This window comes from Ipomoea nil, unplaced genomic scaffold (assembly GCF_001879475.1).
Source record: "Ipomoea nil cultivar Tokyo-kokei standard unplaced genomic scaffold, Asagao_1.1 scaffold0179, whole genome shotgun sequence".
Taxonomy (NCBI): domain Eukaryota; kingdom Viridiplantae; phylum Streptophyta; class Magnoliopsida; order Solanales; family Convolvulaceae; genus Ipomoea; species Ipomoea nil.
In genome coordinates, this window is record NW_017616607.1 from 1,264,977 (window position 1) to 1,291,387 (window position 26,411).

At 40.8% G+C, this 26,411-nt stretch overlaps 1 long non-coding RNA gene across 1 annotated transcript; it reads left to right on the top strand.

The window, feature by feature from the left end:
• The first annotated feature begins 2,173 nt into the window (after positions 1-2,173).
• Positions 2,174-25,808, top strand: LOC109179599. Its single transcript, XR_002053939.1, has 3 exons — positions 2,174-2,185; positions 10,375-10,381; positions 25,729-25,808. It is a non-coding gene; the product is annotated as an uncharacterized LOC109179599 (long non-coding RNA).
• The last annotated feature ends 603 nt before the right edge of the window (positions 25,809-26,411 follow it).

Here is a 26,411-nt window from a genome sequence, read left to right on the forward strand (position 1 = left end):
CCTGTTTTGTGGCCTGTGTGCCCATGTAGTTGTAGACTGATGTTTTGGGTTAGATGTATACACTTGCAGATTGTTTGCCGTAGCGTTTATCGTGTTTGGTAGACGTGGCGTGACACCCCGTTCGGATTCCTTTTATCCAGTTTCCATTTTATCTTCCGCTGTGCTAGTTTTGTTGTTTAATCTGCATGTGTTAAGGCTTTTATATAGGTCTTGTTTGGGGGGTGTTACAGTTGGTATCAGAGCCTAGGTTTGAGCCTAGGAAGGGTTAAGTCTAGACTTTCTAAGTGGTTAAGTGTGTTTTGAGACCTCTAAGCGACCTTAAGAAGCTAAGTGTTAGGCTTTGGACTCTAGGTTGCACGGTGAGCTGTGTGTTGCTTTCTGTCTTGCTTGTTTGCTCTTTTTGTTAACCTCGTTGTTGTAGCAGAAGTCTGTGATGCCTCCTCGCCAGCGTATCACAACGTTTGAAGACGTGAGTGAAGTGGTTAAGAAATCTCGGTTGGCCGAATCTAGCAATGCTTCTGGGGTGATTGAATGATGGATCCGGAGTGGTACGTCCACAAGAGTAAGTCCTAGTGCAGCTACCTTGCCAGCATTCCGAGATATAAGAGGGCATGGGAGGATAGAGGTTCACCATCCAGCGGAAGGGCCATCCCAAGAGAGGGTGCTTACCTTAAGTGAAGTTCGAACAAGTGACAGTGACGTAGTAGTGGGAACCTTCCTTGTGCAATCCGTGCCAGCAACAGTCTTGTTTGATTCAGGAGCGTCTAACTCGTTCGTATCACCCGGACTCGTGAAGAAGTTGGGCTTATCTGGGGGCACGGGAGTGAGGTTTAACGTGAAGGTAGCATCGGGAGAAGTTAGGATGTGTGACCGTCTTTTTGAGGGCATCAGGATCAACATCAAGGGAGAAGAGTTCCCTAGCGAGCTAATCCAGTACGACTTGGATGGGATGGATGTGGTCTTAGGTATGGACTGGTTGGGGCGGTTTAGAGCCCAAATCTTGTGCAAAGATCAGAAGGTGGTGTTACGGGGACCCAGTGGGAAAAGGGTATCATATCGGGGAAAGATGGAAGAACCCGGGATTAAGCTAGTGTCTATGACAAAGATGAAGAGGTATATGGATAAAGGCAATGAGTTATACTTGTGTTCGGTCAAGAACTTGAAGACAAAAGGAGAGGTAGCTCAATCTGTACCCGTAGTCCGTGAATTTCTTGATGTATTTCCCGAGGAAATACCGGGTATGCCTCCTACTAGGGAAGTGGAGTTCTCAGTGGACCTTATGCCAGGCACGGCACCCATTTCTAAGGCCCCATATTGTTTGGCTACGCCAGAAATGCAAGAGTTGAAGACCCAATTGCAAGAACTCCTTGATAAGGGTTATATCCGGCCAAGTACATCGCCATGGGGAGCTCCGATTTTGTTTGTAAAGAAGAAGGACGGAAGCATGAGGTTCTGTATCGACTACCGGGAGATGAACCAAGTTACCATCAAGAACAAATACCCCCTCCCAAGGATCGACGACTTGTTTGACAAACTCCGCGGTGCAGGAGTGTTTTCCAAAGTTGACTTGAGGTCAGGGTACCATCAGATAAAGGTAGCAGACAAGGACATTCCTAAGACTGCGTTTCGGACTCGGTACGGTCACTACGAGTTTACAGTTATGCCGTTGTTGACTAACGCCCCTGCAGTTTTTATGGACTTGATGAACAGGGTGTTCAAACCCCACCTCGATGATTTTGTGATCGTGTTCATCGACGATATTTTGGTCTATTCGAAGGATAAGAGGGAGCATGTTGGACATCTTCGGACGGTACTTCAGATCTTGAGGGAGAAGCAGTTATACGCCAAGCTCTCTAAGTGTGAGTTTTGGAAAGACAGTGTGACGTTTCTAGGCCACGTGACTGATAATAGGGGGATTTCGGTGGATCCAGACAAGATACGGGCAGTGAAAGATTGGACTGTACCTTCATCGGTGGCGGAAGTAAGAAGTTTTCTTGGTTTAGCGGGTTATTATCGAAGGTTTGTTTTGGATTTCGCCAAGGTGGCTCAACCTTTGACTAAGTTATTAAGGAAAGAAGTGCCTTTCGTTTGGGATCAAGCTTGTGAGTTAGCATTTCGAGATGTGAAGGAGAGGCTCACATCTGCACCAGTCTTAATATTGCCATCAGGAACGGAAGGGTTTGAGGTATACAGTGATGCGTCCATGAAAGGACTAGGTTGTGTGTTGATGCAAAATGGGAGAGTGATTGCATACGCCTCGTGTCAGCTGAAAGTTCACGAAGAGAATTACCCTACACACGATTTGGAATTGGCTGCCGTAGTGTTTGCTTTGAAAATTTGGAGACATTATCTATATGGGGTGCGTTGCAAGATCTTCACAGATCACAAGAGTCTCAAATATATCTTCACACAAAAGGATCTCAACATGCCACAACGAAGGTGGTTAGAGCTCACCAAGGACTACGAGTTAGATATTCAGTATCACGAAGGAAAAGCTAACGTGGTGGCGGACGCCTTAAGTCGGAAATCGAAGCATACCGCTAGTTCTATTTGGGTAGTGGCGGATGAGCTTTGTAAGGAGCTCCAACGGATGAACTTGGAAGTGGTGGAACAGGGAGATGTGGAGGCAGAAGTTCGTTGCTATAACTTAAGGATTGTACCTACATTTCTGGGAGAAATTAAGGAAGAGCAGCAAAAGGATGCATATTGGACAAAGGTAAGGGATGACCTAGCTAAAGGGAAAGGGGGACCGTTTGAGTTATCTACGGATGGGGTGTTGAGGTACAAAGGTCGTGTAAGCATACCCGCGTCATGTGATCAGTGGAAGCGACAGATTTTGGAAGAGGGTCATAACACACCCTATTCGGTCCACCCCGGAGGAGACAAGTTATACAAAGACGTGAAGGGCTTCTTCTGGTGGCCTAATATGAAGAAGGAAGTTGCAGTTTGTTGGGAAATGCCTTAACTGTCAGATGATAAAAGCGGAACGTTGTAAAGTAAAGGGGTTGGTACAACCATTAGAAGTTCCACAAGGAAAATGGGATTCTATATCCATGGATTTTGTGGGAGGTCTGCCGACAACCCGTTCGGGTAAGGACAAAATCTGGGTGATAGTTGATCGTTTGACTAAGACTGCCCGCTTTATCGCAATGAAGGAGACCTGGACAATGACACAGTTGGCTCAAGCTTATGTCAACCAAGTGGTAAAGTATCATGGAGTTCCGAGGGATATTGTCTCCGATAGGGATCCAAGGTTCTTGTCTCAATTTTGGAAATCCTTGCAAGCAGCTCTTGGAACTAAGTTAAGCCTCAGTACTGCTTTCCACCCAGCCACCGATGGGCAAACAGAAAGGACTATCCAGACTATCGAAGATATGTTGAGAGCTTGTATGTTAGATTTTCAAGGGTCTTGGGAGGACCATTTGGATTTGATCGAGTTTTCTTACAACAATAGCTATCATTCGAGCATTCGCATGGCACCCTATGAAGCTCTCTATGGACAGAAGTGTCGCAGCCCACTATGTTGGGAGGATCTTGTCAATCCGATAGTGCTGGGACCTCAGTATTTGCTTGACACATCCGAGAAAGTTAAACAGATTCAAGAAGGGATGAAAGCGGCTCAAAATCGCCAAAAGTCCTATGCTGATTTGGTTAGAAGACAAGTGGAGTTCTTGGTTGGGGATAAAGTTTGGTTGAAAGAGTCTCCTACCCGGGGAGTAATGCGGTTTGGAAAGAAAGGGAAGTTGAACCCTAGGTTTATAGGCCCGTATGAAATCCTGGAGAGGGTTGGGAGTTTGGCTTACCGTTTGGCATTACCTATGGAGTTGGAAAGGGTGCATAACGTGTTCCACGTATCACAGCTCAAAAGATATGTTCACGACCCGGCTCATGTTTTACCACCAGAAGTAATACGAATAGATGAAGATTTGTCTTACGAAGAAAGGCCGCTCGGAATTTTGGACTTTAAGACTCGGGACACTCGTAGGAAATCTGTTAAGATGGTAAAGGTTTGGTGGACACATCATGGGGTTGAGGAAGCTACTTGGGAGTTGGAGTCATCGATGCGGGAGCGATACCTTGAGTTGTTTGTAGAAGGTACCTCGTTTTCCTCGTTTGTTGCTTGCCTTGTGTGCTTGCTTGTTTTTGCTTGTTGCCTTGTTGTTTAGCTAGCTTGAAAGTTGGTGTTTGGAGTTTGTAGTCTAGTTCATGGTTGTTTTCAAGAAGTTGGTGGTTGTGTTGAGGCTAGAGTTCTTGATGCTCAATCTATCCGTTTGTTAACCTCTTGCCAATCTTTGAATTTGAAATGCCTTCTTTCTTGCTTTGGAGAAACTTCTTTGCTTTGGAATCCTTGTGAGTTCTTTTGGAGTCTTTGACCAAAAGAGTTGTTCTTGAACTTCTTGTCACAATGTCGTTTTCTTTCACCGTTTGCTTTAATTCGGCGTACCTAAGCTTCAGGGACGAAGCTTCTTTGAAGGGGGAGAGGATGTGACACCCCAAAAATCCACATTCAATCCATGGATTAATTGAGTAATTAATCCTATTTGATTTGAAGAATTAATTCCTAAAATCCTGATTTTTAATACTCAAGGACTAGAATTTGACTAGTCAACCTTAAAGTTGTGTTGTACTTTGAGCTTTGAGGGGAGTTCCCTTGTTCCTTACACTTTCTAAGGGTTAGTAAGGGTATTCTTGTCTTTTCACTAAGATTTAGTATTGTAAGCTAACCTAGAAGACTACTTCATTTCATTCCCTACAATTCTTAGAAATTAGTTCTACATTCTCTCTAGAAAAGAAGTGTAGCTTATTCTCAAAGCCAAATTGAGACCCTTGTCAAGATTCCAAGATTTGCTTCCAAGATTCAACCTTTCACCTATTTGGGCATCTAGGAGGGTAAGATCTAAGTTCATCTTGTGTTTTTGGTTCCATCTTAGTTGTCTTTTTCTTAAAGGTAGGATCTTTATGATCTTTTGGTTTAATCTTGAAGTGGGTTTGGAAAGTAAGCCTTGTGGAGAGCTTGTTGTGGTGTAAAGTGAAGTCTTTTGTTCTACAAGAGGTAACCCATGCTCTACAAAACCTATTTTGCTTACCTATATGTGATTTCTTGGATTCTACATGTGTTTTGCTATGAAATGTGAGGGTTTATGCATTTGTCTTGTGATATTGCATATCTAGAGCTTGTGTTTAGGGTTCCTTTGTGCCATTTCTTGGTATTTTCCATGATTCAAGTCATTTTGTTGTATTGGGTGAGATTTGGCATGTTTTGGACTTGAATTTGTGTTTGGAGAAGAAAATCCCCGAAGGGATCTTTTTGCACAGGAGTATGTACCCGCGGGCGGAACAGCGGGGAGAGCCCTATCCGCCGCCCAACCGCAGGAAAAAAGGCTTGTGGGTAGTATACCCGCGGGCGGAACCACGGGTAGGGGCCTACCCGTGGGTCCACTCATGGGGAACACAATGGTGTTGAGATGGGATTTGTTCCCCGTGATTTGTTTGACTCGGTATTTGGTCTTTTGACTTCCCGATGTTCTTTTGTGGAACTATTTAAGTGTCTTCTTGATGTTTCGTATGTCTAGAACTATATGGTAGGTATCCATGAAGGACTTTGGTGTCTTGAATCGTGCTAAGTGTTCAACATTGTGTTTCGTTGGACCAAGAGGTGTCTTGTGTGTTCCTCGGAACTAACTTGAGTTTCCTCATTGAGAAGCATGCTAGTTTGTTGTCTAAATGCTAGCGTGTGTGTGGTTTGTACCTTCCGTTTGGTTGATGATAACTTGTGTTATCCATCGTTGTTGTTGTTGGGCTGTGACCCGTTCCTTGATTGAGTATGTTTCATACCTTCGTTGTGATCCGTTGTTTGACTCTTGTTGAGTTGTGGTGCGTGTGTGGCTTTACCTGGATTGCACGATTAGTGGTATGGGACACTAGTCACCAAGGTATTGCAGCGGTCCTCGTGGTGGCCGTGACGTGAACATGGAGTTGTGGCCTGAGTGATGGGTCCACGTTTTTGGGGGATAACATCTGTTATCCGGGCATGTGTTGCCGTGAATTGGTGGTCTCGTTGGTGGTCGTTGGTGGGGGACGACGGCCCCGGGGGAATAAGGTTAGACTAAGAAGTACAGGGGTCCTGGAGGTAATGGTTGGAAAGAAGATACAAGGTTGGGGTTAGCCATAAGGTTGGAACCGGGCATAAGGAAGGCATACCAACTCGTGATGGGTGATGTTGCGAGGGCTTGTAAAGCCGGCGTTGTGTGTTCTTCTCTCGTGACGTGTGTACTCACAGAGGTATGTGTTGCTTTGGCATGTGTTGCCGTTGGGTGAGTCTTTATCCTTTGCGTGTGGTTAACCTTTGTGGTTTGGGATGTGTTCCCGTGTTATCTTTGAGAGTGATGAGTCCTGTGTTGACTGTTGATCTTGGTTTTGACTTATATAAACATATATATATATATATATATATATATATGTATATATATTTCATTTCGAAAATGGTTTTTATGACTTATATCTATCTACATATGATACTTAATGGTATTGGTGGGTTACCAGCATTATTCGCTAACCTGGCGTCGTCCCAATGTTTATCTTTGTATCTTTCAGGTGATGTTTAGACGAGCGCGATGTCTAGTGCCTGGTAACTTAGTGCCCTCATCCCTGTTTTGTGGCCGTTGTGCCCATGTAGTTGTACACTAATGTTTTGGGATAGATGTATACACTTGCAGATTGTTTGACGTAGCGTTTACCGTGTTTGGTAGACGTGGCGTGACACCCCGTTCGGATTCCTTTTATCCAGTTTCCGTTTTATCTTCCGCTGTGCTAGTTATGTTGTTTAATCTGCATGTGTTAAGGCTTTTATATAGGTCTTGTTTGGGGGGTGTTACAGAATCTCTTATTGTAAGCCTTCTTTCCCCTAAGTTACCTTTCTCCTTTGCTACTGTTCCTGCTTTGGACCTCTCATCCGAACTGAAGCTTTGAAGTTTTCAAACGTTTCCTTGCTGTGAGTCGTGGTTGTGTGTTAATGCAAGTGTTAAATTGGCAGCCTGCATCAAGTTAGCTCAAGAGTCAAGGAGAAGATCACCCTGCTCGTGTTTCGAATCTGACAGATGTAGCCTTGTCTGGAAGTGACGGATCAAGTTTAAGTGATGTCGATCTCAAGTGGTGTAGTGCGAGTACCTTGCTTCCTTGGTTGAAGAAGTCAGCGGAGAACAGTTGAAGACGCCATCCTGGTTCTTTGATCTCGAGTGATCTAGCTTAGGGTTCTTGTGGTGCCAGTTTTTAGTTGTAGCTTGTTCCTTAGTTGGGACGTTAGATTTGGGTAGGTCATTGGATAGTTTTAAGCAGGGAGCTAAGTTTAAGGTAGAGTTAGTTTCCTTTTCCGGTAAATCTTCTATCTATCACCTTATCTTCTGTCTTGCCTTACCTTTGTGAAATCTCAGCTTATTCCTAAGCCTTGTCATTCGTTTTGATAACCGTTTTTGTGTTGAAATTCGTTGTGTCGAAGCCTATCAATCTTACCACCTTATTTTGAACCCTTGGTTCCTCTAACTTTGATTAGTGGCGAACACCTTTATTGCTAAAACCTCATTTGCAACCTATCTCTTAAGCTTTGTCACTTGTTTCGCAAGCCGACCGTTTTGTTGTTGAACCCCGTTGCCTCCCTTGCTCGCCTTGGTTGTCGGCTCATTGGTAGTTGATTGCTTAGTTGTTGTTTGTTGGCTGTGCTTAGTTGTTTTCTCTTGTTTGGCTTGGTGATTAGTTTGTTGTTTGGGTAGTTGGTTTCGTTGTTTTGCTTTGTTAGAATCTAGTTGTTTTGAGTTTAGGTGGGTCGTTATCTTGGCCTTAGCGTTGTATTGATCAAGGAATTCCTCTTGTGATCTTTGAAATCTTGCAAAGTTTTGACTTCTTGACAATTTTGTACCTTGGTGGTTGTGTGGTTGAAATGAATGGTACCCTCGTGTACTATGAAATCGGTGGTTGATGATTTGGTGGTTGTAGGTGGGGAACGACTGTAACACCCCGTGTTACGGCCCCTAAAACCATTTAATTAATCAATCAATAGCCCAAGAGAAGGAATAAATCATAATGATTAATTAGGGAAAAAGGCCCACCATAGTCCATGGGCCCTCGTATATAAACCCAACCCCTAAACCCAATCCTTAGTTCCAAAAGGAATAGAATTAGCGAGCCTATAATATTAGTTCCTAATTAGGACTCCTAAATATATAAATAGGGGACTTAGGAGGCACCTAGAACTTCCCACAAAAATAACGCCCCACCACCCCAAAAGAGCTCCTAGAATCCCCTTAGGAGAAATCAAGAAAGCAAGGAACCTTAAAGAAAGATCCTTCATAGCCAAGGAATTAATTAAGGCTAAGAGGTAACCCATGTCTCAACAAAACCTATTTTCATAGCTATGATTCCCCCTTAGGGTTTCCCCCATATTATTGTGATTGGCGAGATATGATGATAATTATTGATGTTTGATGTGATGATCCCATGAGGGATCTTGATAATCTTGATATTGGGAGATTCTTGATGATTATGGAATTCTTGATGATTATATAGAGTTCTTGATGATTATGTGTTGTTCTTGATAATTGTGTGATGCTCTTGATGTTTATGTGTTATTATTACCGAATCTTGTAATTAGAAGACGAACCGTATACTTGTTGATATAAAAGTGATTAGAACCCTAGGTTGTATCGTATGATCTTATTCTTGGATTATCGGGAGGGGAAATCGCATGTTTGGGTGTTGATTATGTTTAGAAAAGCATGATAGGTTATGTGCCGTTCGTTTCTCGTATTTGATCCGTTAAATTGTCTACGAGTTGTCGTTAATTGCGTTGAAAAGTGTCTAAGCATGGTTTCGGGTTCCACAACGGTTCCCGGGGCAAAAAGTGATGAAAAGAGTCAGTGGGGGGTAGGTGGGGGGTAGGTGGGGGGGTAGGGGACCCGCCACCTACCCATGGCCGTAAAACACCGCCCGGCAGCGGGTGGCCGGCGGGCGGGCAGCTGCCCGCCGGCGACCCGCTGCCCGGAACAGTAGAATCCGGCGGGCAGCCGGCGGGTGGCCCCCACCCACCGGCTACCCGCTGGAAAATTGTCCCACCCGGGACCCCGGCTTCCCCGTTTGATGTTCCCCGTTCCCCGTGGAGTCCCAACGGACTCCGTTTATCGTGCCTATGTCTAGTTTGATGTTTCGGGTACCGTTCGTAGGTTTATGAGTCTATTATATTGCATGCTAGTTGAATTGGTATCCCGTTGACCTAGGTGGAAGAAGTATGAACCCCTTAGGACTATTCTTAGTAAGTGATGGATCACGCATAGGTTTTGTTATACGTTTTCTCCCCCTTCCTAATGTGTAATGTGGGTTGCATGTGCTTGCTATGTGTTATGTGTGTGCTACCCCAATTCGGTTGCGATCGGATTGGTTATCCTGAGCTGCGGTTCAGATGCTGGCTGCGGTCAGATTGATACTCTTGGGCTGCGGTCCACCGTTTGGTTGCGATCAAACGTTTCTATACGAGCTGCGGTTCGTCCTTTTTCCTGGCTGCGGTCAGATGACACTCTCTTGGGCTGCGGTCCACTGTTTGGTTGCGATCAAACACTATGATGAGCTGCGGTTCATCGGTCGGTTGCGATCGACCCCTCCGTGTTGCGATACGGGGCAGGGTGCTGCGGGCCGTGTCAGAGCTATATGCGCTGACCCTCATGTATGGGCATGCGATTGGTCCTGTGGCGCCAACAAAGTGTGCTATGTGTTGTGACAGGGACGAGTTGTGATTACGAGTATCTTGGGGGATGTGACTATGGGATTTATATTGGGGATTGTTCATGTTGGGTTGTGATCACTGTTTATGCTTTGCCTTATCTGCCTTATCTGTTGTGAACTGCATATGCTCGTTATAACTGTGCTTGTGTCTGGCCTTATCTGTCGAGTCATTCCCGGTTTTAAAGCTAGTGTTCGTAGGGTATATCTTCATGCTCAAAATGGTTTTCGTATATCTATATATATCTCTATATGTATTGTATTTCAACGCGTTGGAGTGGGTTACCAGCATCTCTCGCTGAACAGATATATTTGGCTTTCAGGCACAGAGGACTAGAGCACTGGAGCGCGCTAGAACTGGAGCGTAGAAGTAGAGTAGTTTCCCTTTCGGCCTGCGTGCCATATTATGCATTGTGTTTCAATGGATATTAGTTAGACAGCCTGTGCACCTGGGTTCTCTAGCCCAGGTGTGGCATAGCACCCCGTACACTTATGATATACTTTGGGATGTAATGAGATATTACCTTTATTATTATAAGTTTTAAAATGTCTTGAAAATCTGGGGTGTTACAACGACGGTTCCCAGAGGCATAAGGTTGGACTCAGAAGTACAAGGGTTCTCGGAGGTAATGGTTGGAACTGTAATAAGGCCGAGGGTAGGCATAAGGTTGGAACAGAGCATAAGGTTGGAACTTTTCAATGTGTGGATGTTTATCCTTATCTATTGAGCATGTCGAGTGGTATTCTACTTTGTGATCAGTAGAATACACCTCGAGTTGTACTTGTTGTTGTTGTTGTTGTCTTTGCCTTGATGTTTTCTGCTTTGTGATCAGTAGATTACATCTTGAGCAGTGTTGAGTTGTTCTATTGTTGTTCTTGTCTTGATGTTGTCTTGGGATGTGATTCCCTTGTTCTTTTGAGAGTAAAATAGAGTCTTTGCAGTTGACTTCTCTCTTTACGGTTTAAAACTGATATATACTGTATTCCGTTTCGAAAATGATTTTGTATTAAACTATCTATATATGCTATTGAACGCGTAATGATGGGTTACTAGCAATATTCGCTGACCAGGCGTCGTCCCCTTTCTTTATGTGCTTTACAGGTCCTGAGTAGATGGCGAGAGCGTTAGACGTGGATAGTTTAGATCCCTTGAACAGTTTAGTTTGTGTTTTGGCCTGTGTGCCACTGATGTTAGACATTAGATTGATGGTTTTAGTTTTTGCCTGTGCGTTCACGTTGGAGTGAACTGTGAACATGGACTGACACTCCTTGATTTTCCGGTTTTATGATTAGACTTCCGCTGTATTTATGTTTTATGTTATCTTTTGGTTAGTTTGCCTTTGCATATTTAAGCTTTAAATTACCATGTTCTACCGTACAAATTACCATAAATACTAACAACCATGACATTCACGTAGGCTGCGCTATTTGAATAGTAAACACCGTACCATGTTTTATCAATACAATTTATGGTCGTAAAATTTGAAGAATAGTGGTAAAACAAATAAGCTAAGGTCTAGAAGAAGTGAAGGTTTGGCGTGTGCGGATGCATAGGGAGAAGCGTGGAAGAAGTATATATGCATATATGGGTGATGGAGGCCGGACGTTAGAATGAAGGCAAATTATATTCTCATCATCGTGAATATTATGAGTAAAAATAATATTTTTATAATAATGTACATTACGTTTTAGAATAATTTGTTTTATGTTTTAAAATGATATGCATTATAAGTTATAAAAATGTAAATTATAGTTAGACGCTCAAAAAAATAAAATTAAACAAAACGATATCGTTTTTGGAGCACACAATAATTAATATTGAATGAATGATCGGATTGAAGATGGAATTGATCTGACGTGGTACGTACTACAACATTCTGGAGCAGGAGAGATGGATCATGGATGTTCGATCAGGCCAACACGACGACACCTCAGCTCGGGCAAGTGATGACTTGTCATGTGCACAGTGGTCGAGGAGTTTAGTCTCCGGTGAGGCATGTTAGCACGTGGAACCACCCCGCCATGATGTGTCGTGGAGTGAAGAGTCCGACCAATCCCATTGCTTTAGCATACTTAGATCATATGACTTTGTTTTCTCAGGAAATGATGTTTTGTATTTGTCGGATCCCCGGTTAGTTGATGCGTGATACCTCTTTCCTCATTTCACACTAAACCAAAACAGGCAACTTAATTTCCATTCCTGTCTTTTACTCTTCGTACCTTTGCTGCATATGGGGATCTGTACGACTTCCATGGCCCCAATCCCATCTCATCTACCACCACCTTTCATTACTTTGTCTCGCCATTTTCATATGCTCGCACTTCATGCTTTTCAATTATTCGATCATTACCGCCCTTTTTTTTTCTTTTTTTCCTTTGATATGATCTTATTTTTGGTATACTGTACTAACATGACAAAAGAGAAAAAGTTGTTCCAAATCCACTTTATATGGTGCCAATGAATCAATGATATCACTCATTCAAGGACTACATACCAACAACAATATAATTGATTAAAAAAATATATCAGTTAGTTCACATGTCCAGATCGATTAGAAATACAGGAGATCAATTTGAATGGGTAAGATAAAAGTTAAATTACTATTATCTTAACTATTTGAAACTTTGTTTCTTCTAAATTAAACTTAAGTTCGCCAAACACCTTGTATTTATATGGCATTTCTTCTCATTAAAAAAACGTTATAGGATCGAACTTCGTTGGTGGGGCATTAAGATAGAGAAAGTGCCTTGAAATGGATGAGAATATATTTTCTGTGTTAGATCTAGTCTTTTTTTTTTTTGAACGTCAAATAGAGATCTAGTCTAATACTACTAATATAATAAAGATCTAGTCTAATACTACTAGTAGAGTCCTAATACTCCCCCTCAAGCACAAGGTGGTCAGCGAAAACATTGAGCTTGCAACGGAGTAAATTAAAACGCACAGACGAAAGAGACTTAGTAAAAATATCTGCTATCTTATCTTTGGTAGAAATAAAATTGACTTGTAATTCCTTCTTTGCGACTTTATCACGAACAAAGTGGTAGTCGATCTCAATGTGCTTGGTGCGAGCATGAAACACCGGATTAGCACACAGATAAGTAGCTCCCAGATTGTCACACCAGAGTTTTGGCACAGAAGGTGGCGCAAACCCGATTTCTTTCATCAGAGAGACGAACCAAGTAACCTCTGCAGAGACATCAGCCAGTCCTTTGTATTCATCCTCAATTGATGAACGAGCCACAGTACGCTGTTTTCGACAAACTCACGAGACAAGATTGGTCCCCAAAAACACAGCAAAACCACTAGTAGATTTGCGATCATCGGGATTGCCAGCCCAATCCGAATCAGAATATGCATGAATATCCAGAGAAGGAGAAGAAGCAATCTTAAGACCAAGATGTAGTGTCGCATTTACATACCGTAACACCCTCTTGAGAGCCGCCCAATCCGCAGTAGAGGGAGAGTGCATGTGCTGACACAAACGATTGACTGCATAGGAAAGATCATGCCGAGTTACCGTAAGATATTGCAGAGCACCTGCAAAGCTGCGATACTGAGTGGGATCAGCGTACGGTACCATGGCATCAGTCTCGGCCTTCGTGGTTGAAATCGGAGTGGCCACGGGCTTGCAATCAACCATACCTGCTCGTTTTAGAATATCCTTCATGTACCGTTGTTGAGACAGTAACATGCCATCAGACAACGGAACGGTCTCAATACCCAGAAAAAACGAGGGCACACCCATGTCACGAACTTTAAACTCAAGAGCAAACTTGTCAATAAGAGCAGTCACATGAGGCGAATCAGAATCCATAACCAAAATATCATCCACATAAATCAGAAAATATAGACGAGTATTGCCATGTGAATATATAAATAAAGAGACATCCGTCTTGGAAGGTGAGAAACCAACAGAAACCAGAAAATCATGCAAATGAGTGAACCAAGCACCGGGAGCTTGCTTAAGCCCATATAAAGAACGTTGAAGGAGACAAACGTGCCCGGGCAGCGTTTTGTCTTCATAGCCAGGGGGCTGGCGCATATAAACTGTCTCAGCGAGATTGCCATTTAAGAAAGCATTGTGTATGTCCAATTGTCGAATAGCCCATCCACGAGAAATAGCTAAGGATAAAAGAAGACGTACCGTAGTCGGTTTAACCACGAGACTAAAGGTCTCAAAGAAATCCTCACCAGCAACCTGATTGAATCCCTTGGCAACCAAACGAGTCTTGTAACGCTCAATCGAACAATCAGTTTTCCACTTGGTTCTAAACACCCATTTACAGCCAACCACATTCATACCTGATTTAAAAGGAACAAGCAGACATGTATTGTTGTGCACCAAGGCATTAAATTCCAAATCCATTGCATCCCGCCATTCGGGAAATTTGACCGCTTGAGTAAAACATGTAGGCTCAGTAGTGACGTCAGTAGATAGAGCAACATGGTCATGCAGCCCCGAGCTCCGCGTATTCATCGTATGAGACCGAACGGGGTCGGGCGCGGGACGGGATCAACCACGGGGTCGGCCCCTTGGCCGAGCAGGCAGCTGGTCCGTGACTGTCCGCTCGGACTCGGTCACGGACGGCTCGGTAGAGACGGGCTGCTGGTGGTGTGGCTCGGGTCTAGTTACGGGCACGGCAGGAGGATCAAAGGCCGAGGCAGCACTCGGCTCACCAGGAGACACAACCTGCACAACACCCCATGGCTCCGGGCATGGTGCGGGTACCTGTGAATCAACAGAAGCAACAAAAGGAAAGACAGTCTCATCGAATCGCACATGGCGATAGATAAAAACCTTGTTAGTGTTAGTGTCTAAACAACGATAGCCACGAAAAGACGGAGGATATCCTAGAAAGACACAAGGAGACGAGCGAAACTGCAGTTTGTTACGATTATAGGGCCGCAGATTAGGAAAACACAGACACCCAAAAACCCATAAGTATGAGTAAGAGGGCGAAAACCGATGCAAGAGGTAGTGAGGAGACTTATCAGCCAAGACACGAGTGGAAATTTTATTGATAAGATACACAGCAGTTTCGAAGGCATAATCCCAGAAATGAGACGGAACTGAGGATTGGGCCATTAGCGTCAGTCCTGTTTCGACAACATGGCGATGCTTGCGTTCTACTCTGCCGTTTTGTTCATGAGTATACGCACAGGACTGCATGTGACGAATACCCAATGACGCGAGAGTCGAACCAAGCTTTTTGTATTCTCCCCCTAAATCAGACTGAAAAGGCAGAATTTTACGAGACAAGGAACGTTCAACAAGTGACCGAAACTTATCAAATATCGCATATAAATCAGACTTAGCTTGCATAGGATAATACCACACATAACGAGTGTAATCATCCACAAATAATACAAAATATTTAAAGTCATTTGCAGAAAGTATCCACGCATGCCCCAAATATCTGAATATATTAATTCTAAAGGATGCGAACTAGTACATTCAACACGCGATAAAGGAAAACGAGACGACTTGCCTAATTACCAAGAGGAACAAATATTGGGCAGATCACTGGAATTAAACGAACTAAGACTAGAAGATGCTAAAACTTGACGCAAGACCCGAGAGTGTGGATGCCCAAGCCGCATATGCCAAACGAAAGAGGACCGTGCAGCGACGAAAGCAGCGGGAGTCAGACGCGAGGCAGGCCAGGCATATAAAACCCCGGACGCATGCCCCTTAAAAAGAGTGTTCCTAGTTTGAATGTCCTTCACAAAGAAACACGAAGGGTGAAACTCAAAAAAGACATTATTTTCTTTAGCAAAACGCTGAACAGATAATAATGAAGAAGATAAACCAGGAACATGCAAAACATCAGACATACGAAACGACCTAGAATTAGTGGCTAACGAAGTAGAACCAATAGTAACAATAGACAAACTTGTACCATTGCCGACCCGAAGTGTCTCCGGACCATCATATGTGGTAGAAGACGTCAATAAGGTGGGATCAGGGGTAGCATGATTTGTGGCACCAGTGTCTGGGAACCACTGATGAGAGTCGTCCGTAGGACCATCAACACCAGAAACGACAACATTCGCCTGAGGATTTGGATCAGGAGTGAAACGACGCCAACACGCCATAGCTATATGCCCTTGCTTGTTGCAAATCTGACACTGAGGGCTTGAGTTGGACCGCCCCCGGCCACGACCACCGCACCCCCTGCCGCGGCCGCCACTACCTCGGTTTTGCGGACTACCACCGCGGTCGCCGTGACCCCCACGGCTTACGGCCAAGGCCGTCGGTGCGCCGAGAGCCGCGCCGTCATCCGAGCAGATCCACTCCGGCGAAACAAGAAAATCCGCAACCTTCGGGAAGGGAACGGGAGCACCATGGGTTAGGGTTGCCACCAACAGTCGGAACTCCGGGCGCAAACCACGAAACACGTACAGATTCTGATAATCCAACTCAACGTGACGACCGGCGAGAGCCAGTTCATTAATCAACATCTGAGCGCGACCAAGGTAATCAGATATGGAGGAGTCACCTTGGCGGAGCCCTTGTAATTCGCCGAGCAGCCGGAGAGCGCGAGAGCGAGTAGACGATCCTAGGGTTTGTTCGATTACCTGCCAAAGCTGCCGAGAAGTAACCTTCATTTGTTTTATATTACTGAGAAAATGTACTTCAGTTGGACTTGAAATAAACATAGGGTTTGTTTCATTAAGTTTTGTTTCCTAATTAAGTGCTCAAGGACAGTTTGCATTTGATCATAATGGATACTACTCGTGCTAATGAGAACATATCCTTATGGTTGATGTTTTTTTGTTATTGAGTTATGGTGTTTGTACCAAGTGGGAGGATGTAACGCTTTCCCTATTATTATTATTATAACATTATGATAAGTTATGATAATATTAAGTATTTGATATGTGGTGCAACACTAATAACCTAATAGCACTACTGGAAATTATGGAATTTCCGACTACCTAAAAGTGATCTTAAATCAAATCGAAAGCAAAAAGTGGTTGGAAATAGCTATAAAGGTTTTTCCGGACACCAAAAGTGGTCGGAACAAGGCTTTCGACTTGATTTAAGATCATTTTCAGGTGGTCGAAAATTGCATAATTTTCAGCAGTGTAGCTAGACTACCATTATGATTAGGAGTTTGGTTAGGGTTTAGGAGACCTAAACACATACAACCATAATGATGGCAGTGGTTATATAAGGTCACTAGTCCTCTCACGGTTCACATTACATACCTCATACACCATTTGGAGAGAGTAGATGTGAGAGACAAAATTCTGCAGCAGTCTGAATCATTCAACCACCATCAATACAAGAACTAATGGCTGGAGGTTAGTACGATTATGTATCACAATATTATAGGTTGCATGTGATTCATATTAATTCTTACATTTTCTATCTTAAATAAACTCTTAACCTTCGTTGGTGAAATTGTTGGAAAGAAAAGTAGCTGAAGGGGACTCGAATTGGTGATTGATCCTAAGAGTGAATAATCGGAGTAGTGAAGGACAAAGCACTAGGTGGAAATCTTTGTTGCTGCTAAGGACGGTTGGAGACGTATAGTAGAGCTAAGTAGCGGAGTTGCTTAAAGAATTATTCACTTGTATTTTTATAACAAAATAGTTAATGAAATTCCTCCTTCGTGTAATTGTATTAAGGAGAATAATAGATTTGGGGATTATACCATTCGCAAAATCATTATACAAACATTCTCTCTCTTATCTTTACTTCACGTTATTATATATCACGGTTCATATCACACACTCAAGCACATCTTACAAAAAACATTTTATCTAAACCTAGTTATTAACTTGTTTCAAATGACTAGTGAAAGATTTCCACTGTGCACATGCATCTCTTGTGCAAAATTTTATTGATAAAAAATGATAGTCTATTCAACCATTTCGTCTCCCTTCTAGACTTTAACTATCTTGGAACTAACATAAGGTTTGGTAAAAATTTTATAAATTGAGAGCATTATAGGTATTTTGGACTAAAAGTTGAGAACCAAAGGTAAATCAAATCAAAGTCGATGGCCAAAAATGAAACTAGTACTATACGTACAATAAAAGTCAAACTTTTTAATAAAAATTCATAAATATTTAATTTAACTACAAATTTTAAAGGTAAATCAATGAAATTCGTAGGCATTTAAATTATAAACATTTTAATTTTTTTCTAGTAGTGATGTGATATATAGTCAATAGAGCAAAAATGAAATGAGTTCTAAATAATGAAGAGTTACCAAGAAATGAGTTATTTGAGAATGTATGATATTAAAATGAATGATAATTGGAACCCCTAATAGTGTCAAGTGTACTGATAATTTTGTCTATTTTGTCATTTTATGATTCTCTCGATTAGGAACTAAGTACTTAATCGGGTGGTTTTAATTTAGACTTAAATAGTGTCATTTTATTAGCTTGCAATACTTAGATGTGAAATCCCAGTTGATATATTGATTTTGATAAATCTTAATAAGTTATGAATAATAACTTAGGGGTGTTTGGAAACCCGATTTTTGAAAATCATTTTCCGTTCAGTGTATGGCTAGAGGGAAAAAATGGGAGTCAATGGAAAATAAGGGTGTGGTCAATAGAAAATAGTAGAAATTTTTCAGAAAATGATTTCTCTACTTTTTTGGGGAAAATCATTTTCCGTTAGCAGCAGTAGAGCAGCCATCACCTGCTGCCGCTGCCACCACCACCCACCACCCACCACTACCCAATCATTGTATATTTTAAATATTTAAAGTTAAAAATAATTATGCTCATTTTTTAAAAATGAACCAAACACACCAGAACAGTTTTCTGCAATACAACCAAACACTAAAATGATTCATTTTCCATAAAACATTTTCAAGAAGTCATTTTCCTGTTTTCCAAACCTACCCTTAATCATATTTATTTTCAAAAGTTTGTGATGCGAAATTATGTTTCATACACATTATCGTAATATCGTGGTACAGGCCAAAGCATTTGTAGGGTAGTATTCAATTCATTACACATTATTAAAGTCATGTTTGGTTAAGCATAATACTCCAAATGCTTTTACATTTTAATTTGGTGATGGGATATTTAGTTGTCGCGTAATCAAAATACCCATCTTTTAATACTATACGAATCGATCTCCTATCCTACATCTAGAAACCATATCATCATCATCATTAATTAATAGATGGAGTACACATGCATTTATAATTGTTATCAGGAAATTGGAATATGCACTGTGGTCTCTGATTTGGGCATGCAGCCTTTTGCATACTTTAATGGTTAAACCAACAATGATTATGTTGGAGTTATGGTAGAAGGATAAGTTTAATATTATTGTGACAAAAATGTAGAATTGCTTTGTTAAAAGGTAAAACTTCTCTCATTTGAGAAGTTACTCCTCTACACTATTACATGCAATAAGTTTAATATTCTAATATTTCTAACCTATTATAATAATTAGACAAATTAGTAAGGTTGTCCTCAACCTAGCTAATATCTCCTTTCCTAAATGAGGTGGAAGGTGATATGGAATGCTAATATTATTTTATTATTATTATTATTTTTGGTTGTCATGTGGTTAGCAAATTTGCTAGTCAACTTACTTATATATTGATAGCTTTTGTTGTCATTTGGCAGCAAAAGCTGCCGGCAACCTACTCTTTTTTTTCTTCTTTTTTTTTAAAAAAAAAAAATTCTTTAATTATTATTTTATTATTATACTTATAATATAATATAAAGGTGTGATATCTATTTTTAAAAGTGAAAAAAATTTGTAAAGATGTAGAATAAATAGTGGAGATAATTTATAAATTTAATGATGTAGAAGTGAGACTCATTTTAAAAAGTTAAGTGAAAGAGATTTGCAAAGATAAAAATAGTCTAAATTGAACTGACACCTGTTGGGGAAAAGTACAACGTCAACGCGCGATCTGGAAGCCTTTTAAGAAGCACGGACTCTATTGGTGTATGGTTGAAAGAAAATATGTGCCGTGTTACAATAACACTACTTTAAAAGCGTTATTTGCCTGGTAACGGTGCAGTTAGAACCCTGACACGCTTTCGACAGGCTACACAGACCTACTACGGATAGCTTGCACTAGCAATCACGTAGGCGAACCTCACTATTGCTCAGACTCAAGGGTAGGGATGGCAACGGGGCGGGGCGGGGGCGGGGAATGGGGTCCCCGTCCCCGTCCCCGAAATGTCCCCCCATTCCCCGTCCCCGCCCCGTTCCCCGGCGGGGATGGGGAATTATTCCCCATCCCCGTCCCCGCGGGGATTTTTCGGGGACGGGGAATCCCCGCCCCGTTTTGATTCATGCTTACTTTTTTTTTTTTTTTTTAAAAAAAAAAAACACACATAATATAATATGCATTCTTAACAAAACTAGAGAAACACAGTTTTGTTAAGGAAAAATCTTAAATCGCAAAGATGAAAAAAAAAAAAATCATCTACTAATACCATGAGAATATGCAGAGATAGAGAATGAAGAATATAATACATTGATGTTCAATAATAATTTAAACAAATAAACATAGCCTATTTATACAAGATATATGTACGGTATTACGGTAACAATGAACATAAAATGTATGTACCTAAACTAGAATACTAATTACATGGAAATTCAAGAATATGATTAAATATATACAAGAGAGATATTAATTTATATATAATATTAATATTATTAGTCAGGGATTCGGGGACGGGGCGGGGATCGGGGATCGGGGTCGGGGCCGGGGCGGGGAATGCCCTCCCCGTCCCCGTCCCCGTCCCCGGCGGGGATTGGAAAATTCCCCCCATCCCCGCCCCCGTTCCCCGAAATAAATCCCCGAACCCATCCCCGTCGGGGCGGGGAACGGTTTTCCCCATCGGGGGCGGGTTCAATTGCCATCCCTACTCAAGGGAAGATAAAATGAAAAGGGAGTGAAAAGACTTTGTAAAGACTTCTGCCCCTATTCAACATGCTGGGAGTTGCTTTTATAGTGAAGAAAGCAACATGAAGCTCTATTCTCAACCACATATTGGCGCATGATTAGGAGTGATGTGATGAGAGTGCTTCATGTGTTAGAAGCCTTCATTATTTGCTGAACCAAGCCTAAAAAATAGGCGTAAGAAGTTCATGGGAAACAAAACCAATTTCTCTGGCTTGAATGTATTTAATTTCCAACAATCCCCCACACATTCAAACTAGAAGGCCAGAAAGAAACAACGTCTGAGCAATACAAATGAGTTGATCTTAATGTCAGTGTTTGTGAACTTGAACTGACACGTAGTGACACTGAGTAATTTTCTTCCCGAGAGTGATATGAATCTTGAACTCACCGGTTAGATAAATTTTGAACTCGAATGCACACACCAACTCAAAAAACAGGTTCTACAAAAGTCAAACTCTTTGACTTCTTATGAATACCCTTAGTACTCAAGTCTGTTATGTCTATCTTAATATAGACATCCACCCTGTTAAAGTCTATCTCAACATAGACTTTTAACTCTGACAAGTCTTATCGCATTGTATATTTGTATGTCTTGTCAAGTCCATCTCAATATAGACTTTTAACTCTACCAAGTCTATCTCAGTATAGACCACCTTTAAAGGCTTATAGAGTAGTTAAAGACATAAATCAATTCTAAGCCTTTCCTTTATATCATAGGCACTGTTCTTTGCAATGCAAATGATAGTTTGTGAATCACAATGTGGTGAAAGTGTTGGACACCCCCACAACTGCACGGTTATCACCATGTTTCTTAGCCACTCAGCTTCTTGGGATAGCCCTATTATCTTTCATAAGAGGCGGTTAGCCCTTTTTCTACTCAAGTTAGGGATCTCTTTAGGTCTACCTCAACATAGACCACCCCACTTGAGTATAAGTCACCAAGAGCACTTTGTACTCATGTCATTATGCGGTGAATTCATTTGATTTGTCTCAACAAAACCGCCCTTTCTCAAAGAGTTATGAATTCATTAAGAGCTGTAGCTCAACCTCACAAGTACACACACTGTCGGAATGACCAACTAGTGTACTATTTTGTAACTCTTTTCATGGCTTCGTTTGACCACAGAAGTGGGATCCACCACGAATTCATTACCACTTGGACTTTAAGTCCTTCCAATAAGTCAGCGACTAATCCTCATAATTAGCCCTCAAGTAAGTTGATTCTCTTGATCAAACTTACATGCACTTTGACGAGTACTTCGTTTACTCGTAAATAATCCCATGAGATTTTCATGTTTAACATGAAGCATTCTCTTTCATCATTATTCTCAATACCACAGAGATACTTTTGATGAAAATATAAGGAGTTAATTACACCCACAATGCAACACTTACAAATATTTTTGTCAAATGTATTTGATCTCTTACCCAGACTGATCTTTGGTGCCCAACATTAGCTCCTTTGTAGACTGAGTTTTGCCGATTTGCTTTGTGGAGCATTATAGAAGCTTTGCACTTTGCCTGATACATACTCAACAGTTGAATATATTTCAACAAAACTTGGTTATCTCAATTGATCACAATTACCCTTTAACTAGGAATTATAGGTATTTCAATATGACTCAACCAAGAGTTTAAATAATATATATATATATATATATATATATATATATATATATATATATATACAAATGCTCATTGTTAGTAAGCATAAAAATAATGTTGTCCACATGCTACATCAAGTTGAACAACAGAATCACAAATTTCACATCATATTCTTATAAGAAATTAATCTCATACACAAGGAATATGTTCGAGCTCATATTTATTCAGAAATATCTCTCAAAAATGAGACTTCAGAGTTGCCACTTGCACAATTTTCCCTTCCCTTAAGGAATTTAAAACTCATATAAAGCATTCATAGGATGCAGATCAATATTACTATTGCAGTACTTCAACAACTTCTATTGCAAGGCTTTGATTGTATTAGCAACATATGAAAGTCATCCTCATTTCAGGTGAAGATCAAGTGGCGCTCTAACTAGCCTGCATGATCAACACCCTACTTCTTAAGTACTCCCAGGTCGAGTGGTGAAACTGAAGTTTACTTAAAAACCACCTTCCTAGACAGAGTATTCAAGAGTGATGACTTTTCCATGTTCTCATTAATTACAATTGAAGCCTATGATATATGCTCTTATTCTTTATAGAAATAATTTTAGTAAAAAGTTTGAGCAATATCTATGCACATATTATTTCGATCAATGTCATTAGTATTCAACATACTAAAGAAGTAAGTACTACCAAGTAATCAAAATCTAGACAACTCAACTAGAATTCAGTACTAAGATAATTATACTTCATGCGAACCCTTAGAACTAGAGCAAATATAGTTACTCAAAAATAACTACTTATTTAAAGAGACTCAATACTCATCTTGCTCTGTCATATTGACTTTTGCTAGTTTTTCCATTGTGATGGTAGCACTGGTGTGCTCGGTGTCCTTGCTTTTTGCATGTAAAACACCTTCCTTTGAACTTCTTGATTTTTCTACTCCTTTTGTTGTAGACAGTTCTGACACTTTGATTTTCAATTTCATTGGAACCGTACTTTTCCGACAGTGATTCCCAAATGACTTTTGCCGAGTCTTGTTTGACATAGATGTCGAACAAATTGTCATTCATTTGAGACAGAAGGTATCCTCTGGCTGCCGCATTGTTATTTCTAAACTGCATCAGAGTTACACCCGGTTTTTGACTCGGAATATAATCTATTTCAGGACTGCTTTCTCTCGATTCTTCCCCTGGAGTGTAATCAGATTCATGGTTAGCTTTTGTAGCACCAGAGGGAGAGAACACTGTTGGAGTAGGTTCAGGTGCAACTGAATATAGCACGTAAACCAACTTTAATTGTTCAAAGAGAATAAGCATTCTTTGAGCCCACCTACTGTAATTTTTCCCATCAAGCGCGGTGATCTTTGATAGATCCAGTATGACAAAAGGTGCCATAATGCTAAAGGTTGACTATTGCACATATAATGCTTTTAACTATTGGGGAAAAGTACAACGTCAACGCGCGATCTGGAAGCCTTTTTAAGAAGTATGAACTCTATTGGTGTATGGTTGAAAGAAAATCTGTGCCGTGTTACAATAACACTACCTTAAAAGCGTTATTTGCCTGGTAACGGTGCAGTTAGAACCCTGACACGCTTTCGACAGGCTACACAGACCTACTACGGATAGCTTGCACTAGCAATCACGTAGGCGAACATCACTATTGCTCAGACTCAAGGGAAGATAAAATGAAAAGGGAGTGAAAAGACTTTGTAAAGACTTCTGCCCCTATTCAACATGCTGGGAGTTGCTTTTATAGTGAAGAAAGCAACATGAAGCTCTATTCTCAACCACATATTGGCACAGGATTAGGAGTGATGTAATGAGAGTGCTTCACGTGTTAGAAGCCTCCATTATTTGCTGAACCAAGCCTAAAAAATAGGCGTAAGAAGTTCATGGGAAACAAAACCAATTTCTCTGGTTTGAATGTATTTAATTTGCAAAGATAAAAATAGTCTAAATTGAACTGACTCCTTATTAGCAAATAGTTGCAATCCACCACAAATGAAGACAGTCCAATGCTAAGGGCACACATCACCTAGACAGATGAACAGTGCGCCCAAAGGTAGTGTGCGTAGGAGCTAGGCATATAGAGGCTATACCTGGTCATGCTACCCCACTTCCCATTTTTTTTAATTGGTTCGAATTAGAATACAAAAGACTCACTTATTTATAAATAGTGATTTTTCCAACAAAACATCGCCATAATATTGGGTGGAGGCTTGAGGGTCGAGTCGAACATCTTGCATTGAAACGTAGTGCTGACGGCTAAGCAAGTATAATGAAATAAAATTTTACGTTCGCTACTTGCTATAACTTTTAGTGTAGTGGTAAACATTTGATTTTGACAATTGGCATTCGAGCATATATTGTGTAGTTGAGGTTGGTGAAAGTTGGTTTTAGTGGTGATGTTTAGTGAGTATTATTCTCAAGGAATGACTTTAAGAGAATTAAGTAATGAGGAGTTAAGCATGAGTTCATATAGTGTTTGAAAGCTAACCAATAGATGTTGAAGTATTGCATGTTCAAATAGTCTAGAAAGTTAACAAGTGAATTACAAGATAATAGATGAAAGAAAGATTTGAACAAAACAACTTTGCATAGAATACCTTGTGTGGTCTAAAGTTTAAGTTATCCAATTCCAAATGTCAAACTTGGGGAAATGGTGTAAATGCCAACGTCACTCTCGTGATCAATTGGACTATCAACTAATCCCAAGTCCCATTCTCATGGCAACTTGGCTAGATGAGGCAAATCAACAAACACCTTATGTGTTCATTTCCTTCAAACTCCCTTTTCTCAAAGGTGAGTAAGAAATATGAAGGGTATGGCTATGATTTAGCCCTATTCTCATAGGTGAATTACCAATTCCAAATATCCCTTGCATAATTTGGCCATAACTATGAAAGAGTCCATTCAATTTCATCCAATTCATAACCAAGGTCACATGAAGGCAATTCAAAACCCAAATTATGCAATTCAATTCACATTGACATCTATACAATGGGAGTTCAATTCAAATCCCTAGATATGTTTAACTACTCATAATTGAAATGTAAAACTAGAAGCAATTGAAGTAATAAACATAGAATTCAAAACTTCAAGAAGTATAAATGCAAAAATATAAAATGGAGAACTTAACTTGATGATTTAATGGAAAGAAATAATCTGGAAATTGATGTGGAATGAGCGGTTACAATGAACAATCTTCCTCTAAATCTTCTAGTAAATGATGGATTACAATGTAGAAGGGTTCTAAGATGGATTTGTACATGGAGAGGAAACTAGAGGGAGAAGTCAAAAATTGAAAAATTATCTACAAAATAACTACTAAAAGCTATTTATAGTTTGAAGTTCGCGCCAACTCGGAACCCACTAGACGAGGAGTCACGGTGGGACTCACACCGTGAGTCTCAATAATCAGATTCTAATCATTGAGACTCACGCTGGCACTCACGGTGTGAGTGTCAGCGTGAGTTCAGTGATTAGAATCTGATCAGCACACTCAGCGTGAGTCTCCTAATCAGAGAATCAGCCGCGGACTCACGCTGGCACTCACGGTGTGAGTGTTAGTGTGAGTTCCTTCAAATGGCCTTCACGCTACCATTTAGTCCTTCGTTTCCCGGTGTGCCTTCGGGTGCTTTTCTTGAACTTTTAAGCCTCGTTTTCTTCCAAGATTAGCATCATTTCATACTTGCTTGCAACATTATTCAATCTTTTCTTCCTTCAATCAAGATACATAAAATTATGCATTGTTGCACCATCCTTTACCTAACTTTTGAGCCAAAAGCAAGCATAAATGAGCACAAATATAAGGTTATTTCATGGCATATCAGTTGGCAGAATATTGGCTTGAAAAGCTAACTATTATTCAAGTATAAAAAAAATAAAGTTGTTATTGCCCCCTTTTGATGTAGTTGTAAATTCGTAACCTGACAACAATTCGAAGGTAAAATGCACTACACAAATAATTTAAGGACTAAATCAATTACTGAGTCATAATTCAAGGACAAAAACACAGTTTTCCCTATTAGTTCTAATCTCTGATTCTTAGAACCAAATGTACTCTACTTAATAGTGTTTGAACCAAATGAACTCTTAATAGTATTTGAAATGTTGAAT